The sequence below is a fragment of the Bison bison genome, unplaced genomic scaffold (genome assembly GCF_000754665.1).
Source record: "Bison bison bison isolate TAMUID 2011002044 unplaced genomic scaffold, Bison_UMD1.0 scf7180017864148, whole genome shotgun sequence".
Classification (NCBI taxonomy): Eukaryota; Metazoa; Chordata; class Mammalia; order Artiodactyla; family Bovidae; genus Bison; species Bison bison.
This window is the reverse complement of record NW_011494720.1, coordinates 9,022,739-9,023,015: the sequence shown is the minus strand read 5'-3', so window position 1 is coordinate 9,023,015 and position 277 is coordinate 9,022,739.

Below are 277 nucleotides of genomic sequence, written 5' to 3'. Positions count from 1 at the left end.
CGTGGGCGAGTGGGGCTCAGGGCTGCCCTGCGTCCAAGCTGAACAGGTCACTTTTTATGGGCTTATTGTTTGGGAACAAAGCCTTAGTGCAAAAGAAAATTTGTATGTGAAAGTCCACTGGTGTTATAATTAATTCTGTCCCTGCAGAGAGACTGTCTCCCAGGGGTCAGTTCAGACAAAAACACACCGAGAGCAAGACCTCCCAGCCACTGGCCTGCCTAGAAACAGAGAGAGAAGCCTGCTTAACAGGGCACCAGGGCGAGGCCTCAGCACAGCC